The sequence below is a fragment of the Xyrauchen texanus genome, chromosome 19 (genome assembly GCF_025860055.1).
Source record: "Xyrauchen texanus isolate HMW12.3.18 chromosome 19, RBS_HiC_50CHRs, whole genome shotgun sequence".
Lineage (NCBI taxonomy): Eukaryota > Metazoa > Chordata > Actinopteri > Cypriniformes > Catostomidae > Xyrauchen > Xyrauchen texanus.
The window spans coordinates 10,342,661-10,355,707 of NC_068294.1; positions in this window are offsets into that span (position 1 = coordinate 10,342,661).

Below are 13,047 nucleotides of genomic sequence, written 5' to 3' on the forward strand. Positions count from 1 at the left end.
AAATGCAAACTTGTTTTGTTTGTTTGTTTGCTTACTATTTCCATTCATGCTAAATTGAATTACCCCTATAAATTGTGTACATAGAAAAAAGTAGTTTCAGCATAGTACAAAATAACTTTTAGTAGTTTCAGCATAGTACAAAATATCATTCCATTCAGTAGGGATTCACCTTTATTATTATTAATATTATTATTATTATTATTAAAAGTACCTCCAGACATTTTTTAGGTCATGTTGAAATAATGCTTCCACCATTACATCATCAAAACAGTAAATACAGAAATTGTTTACAAAAGTGCAGTCTGGTTAAAGATGTACACCAACGTCATCACAACGTCATTATGCTTTCAGACTTTTTGCTCCGCTATTAATATTAAGGATTTTTGGTATGATATATGTATTAGCAGAGCCTGATAAAGTTGTCATTGCTCTGAGTGGCACATCTAACCTGTAAAACCTGAAATAACATACAGTGTTTTGTTAGCAAAGAGTCTGTTTAGAGCAACATACATTCTTTAATTACACCCATTATCCATTTCATATATTTAGTAGTTAATGCACAGAATGTTTATGTAATTAACTAAATAATTTGCCCACTAAACACTTAATTTATAGTCCTCATTTCTCCTAAACTTTGCTAAAGTTAATTTTATAATTTAACGTTTAAACAGGAGGACTGCTTATTAGTTCTTTACATGTCAGAATGTAAAGAACATTCTTTACATTCTGACATGTAAAGGGAGACTATTCCATAGATTAGGACCTAGCATAGAAAAGGCACGGTCACCCTTAGATCTGGCTTAGACTGTAGTTTTTTTGCTCCTATCACCCATCTCGTAAATTTCTCAACTAAACAATGTGTATTTCCAAATTGCTGGAAAACAGAGGTAATCACCCCCGTTTTCAAGGACGGTAAACCAACCAACGTTTTCAACTATAGGCCTATCTCAAACCTATCAGTAGTTTCTAAGATAGTAGAAAAGACAGCAACACAGCAACTTACTCATTTTCTTAATATACAAAATAATTCATTGTTTCCCATCCAATTCAGGTTTCATAAACATCATTCAACGGAATCTGCTGTTTGTTATTTTATTGAGCAAGTAAGGTTAAAATAAGATAGGGGTGGAGTTGTAGGTACTGTGTTCCTTGATCTACATAAGGCATTTGACACTCTGAACCATAATATACTTTTATCTAAACTATCACATTTTAATCTGTCAGCTGATACAATAAAATGGATTGAATCGTATTTGACTACAAGAAAACAGTGCATTCGGGTGGAAACATATATATATCCACCTTAAGATATTGTTCAACTGGTGTCCCTCAGGGGTCTATACTTGGGTCCCTACTCTTCAGTTTATACTTGAACGACTGTCTGTCTGGATGTACACATTCAAAAGTATGCAGACGATACAGTGATTTATGTACATGCCAAAACTATTGAACAGGTGGCGCTCAAACTATCATCTGCAATAACAAAAAGTTTTGATTGGCTTACACGGTGCTGTCTTACTTTAAATGTTCAGAAACACAAGACAAACTAGAGAAGAGGAGATTGTGAAGTGCAATGCAGAGCCTCAGACTTTGGTCATTCAGCTTTCTCAATAAGAGCAGTCAATATTTTAATACGTTTCCAACTAACATAAGACAATTCCTACTATAGCACAATTCAAGTTTCACCTGAAAATATGGTTAAAAACAAACATTGAATAATTAGTAATCTGGTATTTTTTTTTTATATATATATAGTATCTTATGTATTAATCATGTAATGTTCATTAACATTGTTATTAATACTGTATTTTTACTTTGCGTGTAATGTTTTTGTCTGCTGTTTAATGACTACTGTTTTAACGATGCTTTTGTAATAAATGTTTTCTGCCCAGGGACTACAGATGAAATTTAGCTCTGTACTGAAGCTAAATCTGGGGTAGTCTTTAACTGTCCAATGTCCCTGTTAAATAAACTTCTAAATATCCATCCATCCATCCATCCATCGTCAACCGCTTATCCTGTGTACAGGGTCGCGGGGGGCTGGAGCCTATCCCAGCTAACATTGGGCGAAAGGCGGGGGACACCCTGGACAGGTCGCCAGTCCATCGCAGGGCCACACATAGACAGACATACACTCACACTCACCTCCACATCCACATCCAACTTCTAAATATAAATAAATTAAATATTGCGGCAATGAGGAACCCTCAATAGAAGTTGCTCAGAAAACCTAGGAGCTCTGGTGGGGGAGTAAGGGTGTAGAAGATCACTGATATATTGGGGCACAAGACCAGACAGTGCCTTGTAGACATAAATCCGAATTTTTAAATCAACCCTGAATTTCACAGGAAGCCAGTGTAGAGTGGTTAAAACAGGGGAAATGTGATCCCTCTTTCTTGACCCTGTTAAAAGGCTAGCTGCCACATTTTGAAGCAGCTGTAGGGGGGATAACACATTTTTGGGGGAGACCAACGTACAATGAGTTACAATAGTCTAACCTTGATGAAATAATTGAGTGGACCCACAATTTCCAAGTCTTTATGGGAAAGAACATTTTTATTTTAGCGATAGAGGTGGGAAAAAGTGGGAAACAGCACTGATCTGCTTATTGAAATGTAACAATGAGTCTAGAATCACTCCAAGACTCCTTACATCATCTTGTTCATTCGACGACAGAAGACTTAACAGGGCAGGTTAGGTGGACATGGATGAACCTAAAATCAGAACTTCACTTTTGCTTTCATTTAATTGTAAAAAATGGTTTGCCAGCCAATGTTTAATACCTTTGAAGCAATTTAGGGCATTCTGAAATGAGTGAATCGTCAGCATAACAGTGATGAGATATGCTGTACTTCTGAAAAATAGAGGAAGAGGAAGCATATACAGGGAAAATAACAAGAGTCCTAAAATCGGCCCCTGAGGGACACCACACTGTAATTGAGCTGACATAGAAGAAAAATTACCTAAATTTACAAAGAACATCCTTTGTTTTAGATGGGAGGAAAACCATTGGAGGGCCATACCCTGGATGCCAACCATACATTCAAGATGATTAAGAAGAATATTATGGTCGATAGTGTTGAACTTAGCACTAAGATCTAATTAAACTAAGACGACAGGTGAACCTGAATCCATGGAGAGAAAAATATTGTTAGTGACATTCAGCAATGCATATTCAGTCCTGTACAAGGGTCTGTAACCAGATTGAAATGGTTCTAAAATGTTAAATGTATTAAGATAGGAGTAGAGCAGTGAATAAACAACTCTGTTACAAAGGAGGCACATAGACTCTATCTAGCGGCCACTGCCGGATGCGTCAATAATGATTGTGCACGAGACAGAAATGTGCACGTCATTAGCAGTTGCGCTCTGTGAGTAAAGAGTGTTTGAGAAGTTGCAGCTCTGTGTTTATGGTGTTTATTCATAACTTTGAAAAGTGAGTTCAGTTGTTCCCTTTTCACTTAAGATTGATTAGAATAACTGAGTATTCTGTTCATAGATTTAATCGAGATATACAGTATGTATACATAGCCAATTAATAGCATTATGAAATTATTATTTAAGTTATTTATATGTGATTTATATGTTGTGGTAATACGGAAACTGATATTCCATTAGTTGTTTTATAAGCGTTCATATTTAGAAGAATGGTGATTTATAACTTTTCTGTTCATGTTGTTTATATGGAACCTGGCATGATGTTAAACTTATAAGAATCCATAGATAAGGTTTCTTTATACATGTAACATCTATTATTGTTTATTTATTTGCAGCCACTTATATACTTCTAAAACCTACTATAGACATCAATAGAAGCTGAGCTGCAACCACTATGTCCAACTCTGAACTATGCCAATGTGACATCATTGCAGTCTAATGTATGTCTGTGCTGTCAAACAAACAGTTCAGTAAAGTGTTTGAACTGATTCCTGTCTCCTGTCTGCATTCTGACCGATGCCCCAGGGCGAGAACTAGCATCCTAAGCACCTGTGGTCCTTTCTCTCACACAAACTCTCTCCGAAATCTTGTAAATTTGGCAGTTTGGAGATGTGTCTGTAATTATTGTGTTGCCAGATCCAAAAAAAAATTTTGGATGTAGAACACTCCACTTGCTAAGGAGCTGTTAATTATAGCTGTTACACAGGAACTGGTAGTTATGAAAACTTCTTTAAGCATGCACAGAGAAATAATATACAGCTTGTAACTGGAACACTTCATGTTGGAGACTACATCTGCTAACTGTGCTGATAAAAGTTCAAAGTGAGTCAGGGGAGCTGGACAGGGAAGGTATTAGTGGTTGTTTCACAGGTCTCTTGTGTGTCGTCTAGAAAAGCATTTCTAGTTGGGTTTAAAACAGAATCGATTGTTTGAACAATAGTCTGGTCGATTTGCATTATCAGAGATTAATTTAGAGAAAAACGTAGCTTTCGCTTCCTTTGCAACTCTCTGAAAGTTAGTTAAACCTTTAAAATATCATAAGAGACCTGAAGCTTGTCTCTTTTCCACTTATGCTCAGCTTTTCTGCACTCTTGTCTGAGCGCGCGGGTGATGTCTTTTAGCCAAGTCTGTGAAAGTCTCTTAACTCTTGGCTTAAGCAGAGGGACATTATCAAGAATGAAAGTACAAGATTTATTAAAAGCGTCAATCAATGATTCAGTGTCAAGTCCAGCTAAGACATCATCTGTGAAATGTGTAAGATTGTCCATGGACAATGTCCATGCCAAATATATGCCCTTGAGTGAATGGAAAATGGAGTGACATAGGGTCTGAGAAAAAGTAGGGAGAGGACAAGTAGAGACACTCAAACGTTATTGATTAATGGTAAGAAATGCAAATATCTAAGACCTCAAAGTTAGATACAGAAAGACCACAAGATAACACAAGATCTAATGTATGACCCATATTGTGAGTAGGACCAGTGACATGTCGTAAAACATTTAAAGACTCCGTGAGGGAGAGAAATTCATTTACCAAAGGTTTTGATGGACAGCATATGTGAATATTAAATCCCCAAGTATCAGGAGTATATCACTACAAGACACCAGTCCAAAGAGAAAGTCTTATTAAATCTGGTGAGGTCTGTACTACACAAGCGCACAGATAGCAGGACCCAAGATGTCAATACAAGAACATAATCATTTCACAATCTTCTATTCCCAAAATTATTTATTTCAAGAGAGAGAGATTTGGCCACTACACTACAGGAGAAAGGTAAATATTCCTGATTTATTTTTATCGGCATGTTGAATTATTATAATTTTTTTTTACCTACTATTCAGATTTTCAGGCAATCTTGTTTTTTAATCCCCAAATTGGAATCCCCAATTCCCACTACTTGCCCTTGTGATGGCGCAGTTACTCAACGCGGTTTATCAGGCAATCTTTAATTGCCTAGAAGTTTGCAATATAGCACAGAATGCTCTTTGAAATTAAATGGCTGTATAATTCGAGACAAAGGGGAGTATGAGACACACACACACACACTTGTACATGTGTAGTGATTTCATGATTCCATCTGTACACTTTTAATGGCACAGTGAGCTTTCTCTGAATATACAGTAACAGAGACATCACAGCATACTTTAAGGGCAAAACGTGATTAATATGGTTTGTATCAAATGTCACAAATTTTTAACTTACGATAGACATCGGTGTCACCTTTATGGTAGTAAGCTGCAAGAAACATTGTCAGTAATTTGCAACGTTGCATTAGCAATTCCAGGAAACTAATATACAAATAAATAGTGCACCCAAAAATTTAAATGCTGTCATCTTTTTCTCATCCTCATGTTATTCCAAAACCATGAGACTTCCTTCCGTGGGACACAAAATAAAATGTTAGGCAGAAAGATTCTGTCACCATTCACTTTCTATGCATCTTTTTTTCATCCAATGAAATCAGGTGAATGAGGCTAGTGTTTTGCTAAACATCTAATTCTGTGTTCCACAGAAGATAGTCGACATCATAGAGGTTTAAAACAAAATGAGGCCAAGTGAACTCATTTTAATCAGGGTGCTAAAGGGTGGGGGTTCGCCAAGGGCACCATACATGCTAGAACCGCCACTGGTCACAATGATCAAGAGATAAACTTGGAAAGATATGTTGTGATATGGGTTGAAGTTTGTCCTCTGGATGAATAAAAAAAAAAAAAAAAACAACAACAATACCTACTGTACACTTGGAGAGTAACAGCAGAAATTAAACATATGCAAATAATAATCATGTTGAAAATAATAATCATGAGTATTTCAAATAATGCTGGATAAGAACATACAGCAAATCGGAGCCAAGGAAATGTCTTAATACATACGAATAGTCAGACAAAAAAAAATATTAGCAAAATGAAAAGACAAAACATTAAAAGGATTTTAAAGTTAACAATTTAAATGATTACATAGCTGTAATTAAGGTATCATACGTTCAATAGACGGGTCACGTGTTGTAGTAGAGATGAGACTGGAGGCAATGGATCCATTCGCTGGCTTTTAATGAAGATGGACATACACTTCAACAAGAACTGACCACGTGGGACTGGGACACACTTCAACAAGAACTGACCACGTGGGACTGGGACACACTTCAACAAGAACTGACCACGTGGGACTGGGACACACACACACACACACACACACACACACACACACACACACACACACACACCTTAGTGCCCGGAGAGCAGCCAAAGGCTCGAATGACCATGGTGGAGCCGGAGGACTAAGACAGCGCCATAGGCTCGGATCACCAAGGCAGAGCAGGGGGATCAGAGGACTGAGGAAGAGCCAGTGGGACTGACGACCAAATGCGGAGCTATATGGATTGAGGTCTCTGGTGGAGTTGAAGGATCGTAGAGCCGAGGTGCAGCTGGAGGATCAGAGAGCCAAGGTGGAGCCAGGTGACCAACAGACCAAGGCGGAGCTGGGGGACGAGGGATCCCGGTGACGCCGATAGGCTGGAGGACCACAGTGGAGACGAGGGGACATAGAGCCGAGGTGATGAGGGGTCAGAAGGCCAAGGCAGAGTCAGTGGGTCGACAGATCCTCTTGTCTGGGAAGTCACTGGGGGCGATGGTCGAGCCTGTGACTTAGGGGCAAACAGCCGATCAGAAGGAGGAGGAGGAGCTAATGTCCTGGGTGGAGGCAACAGAGGAGAAGGGGCCAACGTGCTGGATGGAACCAACAGTGAAGGAAGGGCTAGGGTGCTGGATGGAACCAGTGAGTCTATGATGCTGGACAGAACCAGCGGAGGAGGAAGGGCTAGGGTGCTGGATGGAACCAGAGGAGGAGGAAGGGTACACAGGGTTGCATAAGGGCAGGAATCAACACCAGGGCTATTAGCTCAGCGAGAGCTGGCTCTGGGACGAAGGGGGCTTGCAGCAATGGATCTGAGACAGTCGAGGCTACAGGTGTTGGCTCTGGGATGGTCGAGGCTACAGGCGTTGGCTCTGGCTTATTAACCATGGCAGGCGTAGGTGCTGGCTCGTTCAAAATTAACCTGGCTTTTAATGAAGATGGAGATACAAAAATCAACGTGTACACAAGTAACAACAAACAAGAACTGACCATGTGGGAACAAAACTAGAGGGTGCAAACAGGTGCTGATGAGGGAATTGAGAACAGGTGATGAAGATGGGGAACAGATGGCAGGGATGAGGGCAGTGAATCATACTAAATCAAAATAAGAGTCCATGTAAACATAAGTGACACACTGTGACAAGAAGACAATTTTTTTATATTGTTTCTAAAATCAACAGCATATTTAAGCAGGAGTGGATTGAGGGGGTACAAATTATCCCTTGAACTGACAAAACTTGTAAATATAATTAAAAAAAAATTCAAATATTTTTTTTTTTAAATATTCAAATGTGAAATATTGCCATTAATTTATAGTGTTATTTTCTGTGTTTTGGCAGGATTTCTTTAGCAGGCATGTCCAAATTCAAATATTGCTTGCTTATAATGCTTGTTATTTTCAAGTAAATTCAAAGACCTTTGATTCACCGGTTGGGGTGTTTGATTAGAGATGGATTTAATGGTGTAGAAAGGTACTGTAGATCTCCTGGTGCTGGTCTTAACACCCCTGCATTAGCTCAACACAGTCCCTGAGCAAAGAACAATAAAATTGACAAGTTTTCTGGTTAACAAGAAAGTGTCCAGATTAAGGAGTTCAAAACATTTCAGTCATATGCCTCATCACAGCATAATACACAAATAAAATGAACTGATTTGTTATTTGCCTGCTTTGCTCTCTATATACAAATATGATGTGTAATATATTTTATTTCTAAATGGTCCAGTGATAACCACTAAAATACTGACAAAATTATCTCTTGTCCTCTTTGAAGGCATGTTAAGGTCTAATTTATTATCTCTATCTGATACATTTGTCTGAACACTTGGCTTGACAAATGTCAATAAATGTTTGGGAGCAAAGGCAATATGCAAAACTTACATGAATATTTTATAGATGTTCAGGGTGAGCACAAATAATGTAACACATGGGATCATGTGAAAATCTTAAATTCTGCACAATATGCAACAATATAAACTAACAGAGAACTTTAAAAAGAATCACCTGTACACCTACTTATTCATGCAATTATCTATTCAGCCAATCGTGTGGCAGCAGAAAAAATGTGATCTCTGTGATTTCTGCCATGGCATGATTGTTGGTGCCAGACGGGCTGGTTGGAGTATTTCTGTAACTGCTGATCTCCTGGGATTTTCACACTCAACAATCTCTAGATTTTACTCAGAATGGTGCCAAAAACAAAAAACATCCAGTGAGTGGCAGTTCTGTGGACGGAAATGCCTTGATGAGAGGTCAACGGAGAATGGTCAGATGGTTTTGAGCTGACATAAAGGCTATGGTAACTCAGATAACCACTCTGTACAATTGTAGTGAGCCGAATAGAATCTCAGAATGCACAACACATCGAACCTTGAGGCGGATGGGTTGCAAAGACCACGTCAGGCACTTTATTAGGACCGCAGTGTTCCCAATAAAGTGCTCAATGAGTGCAAGTATATATTACTCTTCTAATATCCGTAATATCCTATGATAACATTAAGAATGCTTCAAAAGCAACAACTTCAATTAACACATTTATTCTGGATTTTATCTTTCACAAATCAAACCAATAGAAAAATTTTATAGTATTTATACACTGATAATAATTATTATTTTTTTTTTTGGTTGAACGTAATTTAGTTATGGACATAGGTTCCACACAATTAACAAAAAAATCTTTATGAAATTAAAATTCAGGCTCTACTCAAATACTTTGGGTTGCAAAAAGGCAGGGACAGGCAGTGACAGGAAAACGACCTTAGTGGTTGTGGGCACCAACAGAGACAGGGGAACAGCTTCCATGGCTGTGAGCACAAACAGTGACAGGGCCTTGGTCGTGGGCACCGGCAGGGACAGGTCAACATTCTTCGTGGCTGTGGGCACAGACAGTGATAGGGCTCCTCCTCCTCAGGACAGTGACAGGTTCACAGCTTCAAACTGGACCATCAGAACTTGCCACTTGGAGACCACATTGACATCCTTAACATTTCCTTTGGCTCTGGAATCCCCCAAATGCAGAAATAGCATGACTGGCTGATCCACTCTGCAGCAGGGCCAGATCGAAAACTCGGCAGAGCTCTGTGGTGAATGCTAGGAATGACATGCAACAGGGTTCCCATGTAAATGCCGATTCTGCATGTCAGCTGCACTTGAAACACATGAGGGAAAACGTCAACACCACTAGACCAAAAGAAACAGAACATGGTACGGATCCCGATACAGACTGAAACAAACAGGAAGTATCCAGACACCATGCTCCGGACATGAACAAGACCAACCGAAGAGCGCACAGTGGTATCTCACAACCAGACCCGTGCGCTCACACATAATGTACACGAAACATAAAACAGACAGGGAATGATGTCACAGTCCCGAAAGCCAAAACCCACACCTGACAGAGTGACAGGACCGTGACCTTAACAAAGAGCAAATGTTGGGGTCTCACACCCGGACCCATGCATTCAACACAAAGACAGGACACAAAACACAAGACAGAACATGGGGCGATGATGTCACGGTCCCATCAGACAAAAACCCAACCTGACAATTATCAGAACTGTGACTGCTGCTAAGAGTTTACAGATCCCCAATCAGTCATAACCGATGATCTCTCAGTATATGCTTCATGAGAAAAGCAATACATGCTGATTTTATTGTTAGCACTGTATCCAACCTCAACCTAACCTTTAGCTCCACTCATCTCCGAAGTTGTAACCTCCAAAAAAAATTAAACTCCTCTAAATCCCAACATAACAGAACATTAAACAAGTCTCCTACTTGTTTAATTTTGTGTTGAAATCCATTAAAATAACTTTTATTAACAAGACTAATAAACTTTAACCAATGAAAAGACAAGACTAATAAACAAGATACTCAAACAATGAACCAATGAAAACAAGACACATGAACAGGATCACTCAAAAGTAAAAACTTACCAGAGATGCAGCAATAGAAATCAACTTTAAATAATACAATTATAAATAGTAATAAATCTTAAAATACTGTATTTTCACATTTGTATTCTGTATGGTGAAAGCAATTTGTGAATTGTTAAATGTAAAATGTTTGTCTTAAAACAGTTAGTTGGAGATATATCGGTGTAAAAACAAAATCTGCATGTCTCCCTCTTAAAAAGGTATCTTGGAATGTAATGGCAGCAGTGGAACACTTTTTTTAACACAAATAAAGTGTTTATTTTTTAACGTATATATTAATTATATTGTTAAGAAAATTTCTAATTTGTGATATTTTAAGAAAAAGTTGTGTCCCTCAACTTCATGTCTATGGTGCTACAACATTGGAATTCACCTCTTTACAAAAATGTCTAGGTTACTGTTGTAACCTCCGTTCCCTGATCCTAACGCTATCACACGCATCGGGGAAGGCGTTTTTTTCCCAACCTATTCTTTCAGGGAGAAAAGACCCCGCGGAGACCACCACCTGCCCAGGCTGGGGGGAGGTAAAGAGTAGCGAAATACATCACATGGGTTTTCAGGCCACATGTGGAAATGGAGCGGCGGAGTTGCTACAAACATGGCGAACGATGGCAGCGGGGACTGCCCAAGAGAGACGCGGGTCTGCCTGTAGGGGGACCGTACCATCACAGTCGGTAAATACAAACGGAAAATACATACAGGGGGAATAATCCACACAAGGGCCCGTCCTGTGGCGCACCCATTCTAGTACAGAGTAGTTTTAGTACCCATAGTGAGTCTGGTCGGAGAATTGCCCATTGCACAAGGGGCCCAAACCATGTTTGGAGGCATCAGTGGTGACCAGAACGCGTCGGGACACCTGCTGTAGGGGGACTCCTGTACGCAGAAAACAGAGGACTGTCCAGGGGTTGAAAGTCTGGCGGCAGGCTGTTATGAACACACGGTGCATGCCGCGGTGCCATGCCCATCTCGGGACTCGAGTCTGGAACCAGTGCTGAAGCACTCTCATATGCATCAACCCCAGTGGCGCGACTGCCGTGGTGGATGCCATATGCCCCAGGAGCCTCTGGAATTGTTTTAGAGGAACCGCTGTGCCTGGCCTGAAAGAGACATTTCAGCACTGACTGCACTCGTTGGTGAGGCGCGCTGTCACTGAGACTGAGTCTAACTCCATGTTGAGAAAAGAGATGCTCTGAACCGGGGCGAGCTTGCTCTTTTCCCAGTTGACCTGAATCCCTAGACGGCTGAGGTGCCTGAGCACCTGTTCCCTGTGGGCGCACATTAACTCACGAGGGCGGGCCAGGATGAGCCAGTCGTCGAGGTAGTTGAGTATGCGAATGCTCACTTCCCTTAGCTGGACAAGGGCTGCCTCTGCCGAAGGGGATGACCTTGTATTGATACACCTGGCCGTCGAACCCGAACTGTAGAAAGGGTCGTGTCGAGGTAAGATAGAGACGTGGAAGTACGCGTCCTTCAGGTCTACCGCTGCAAACCAATCTTGATGCCGGATGCAAGTTAGAATGTGACTTTGCGTGAGCATTTTGAACGGGAGTTTGTGCAAGGCCTGGTTTAAAACTTGCAAGTCCAAGATCGGTCGTAAGCCGTCGCCTTTCTTGGGTACGATGAAGTAAGAGCTGTAGAAACCCTTCTTCATCTCGGCTGGAGGGACAGGCTCTATCACATCTTTGAGTAGAAAGGTTGTGATCTCCGCAAGCAGTCTGTTGGCGTCTTCGCCGTCCACAGAGGTAAAGCGGACGCTGCCGAAAGTGGGCAGGGGCCTGGCGAACTGAATCGCGTAGCCGAGTTGGATGGTCCTGGCCAACCAGCGCAACGGGTTGGGAAGTGAAAGCCATGCGTCCAAGATACGTACGAGGGGGACTAAGGGGACGATCGTTTTCAATGTACATTGCGAGGCTTCGCGGGGTAGGTAGTGTGGCGTCGGGAGGCAAAAGCGTGTCCTGAGGCTCTGGTGCTGAGAGACTCAAAGCACTTACCTTGCTCCGCACACCCAGCAGGGGTTGAGTTAGTGACTGAGGAGGAGGTCACGTGTAGGTGTCCTCTGGACTTGTCAGAACCAGCTGGCAGTTTTGGGTCAGGAGGCAGGGGGTCCACGTCCGGGGGACCCGGCGAACCAATCTTCTAGCTGTGAGGGGTGAGGGGAGACGGAGGTTTCCAGTCCCGCCCCGCACTCACGCCGGTCCGGGCAAGCATAGCGGACATCTGCGCGTCAGGCTCAGACTAGACAGCAGACCCGGAGGCGGCAGCCCAGTCGAGTCATCAGCATCAGACGCTGCTGTGATGTCATCAGCATCTCCGATGCAGTGGCGAAATCCGCTCTCACCTCGAGCACGAACGGAAGCAAACGAGCATGCTTGGGGGGATGTGGAATGTGGGAAACCGAGCCTGTTGTATGCCCCAAATCGCCTTCATCACCAGTCACGCTGGCCCCAATCCCGTAGGAAGGAGGCGCGGCACAGGGGGGCGGCTGAAATGGCTTTCTCTCGTGAGGAAAGAAAGCCGCGACTGTAACGTTGCCATGGCTAT